A 477-nucleotide genomic window follows, 5' to 3' on the forward strand; every position below is an offset into this window, starting at 1 on the left:
AAAAAGAAAATGAGAAATAATAAAAACAATAATAATAATAATAATAATAATAATAATAATAATAATAATAATAATAACAAATGTTAGGTGGACGCTGTTTAGTAAACGGTTGAAATGTGGAGCCATTACGGAGTTGTGACAAAAATGTCGTTTTTTTTTTTTGCTTTTGTTTATGAAGAGATTGGATTGACGAAACAATTTAACTTTTACACGAGGAAAAAAAAAGAAAAAGAATAAAAGTTATTGTTGAGAAATGAAATTTGAAAGGAGCAGAAACGCTCAAACAATCCAACAAATGCGGACAAAAGAAAAAAAAAAAGAAAGAGAAAGAGAAATAAGCTAAAACAACAAACATGTACAAATTATCATGTATAAACACATGCATGCACATATGTTTTTATATGGACATAAATAAATAAATAAATAATATTATTCATATATTCATATATATATATATATATTCATATATATGTTTTG

Source organism: Trypanosoma brucei, chromosome 8, assembly GCF_000210295.1.
Source record: "Trypanosoma brucei gambiense DAL972 chromosome 8, complete sequence".
Taxonomy (NCBI): domain Eukaryota; phylum Euglenozoa; class Kinetoplastea; order Trypanosomatida; family Trypanosomatidae; genus Trypanosoma; species Trypanosoma brucei.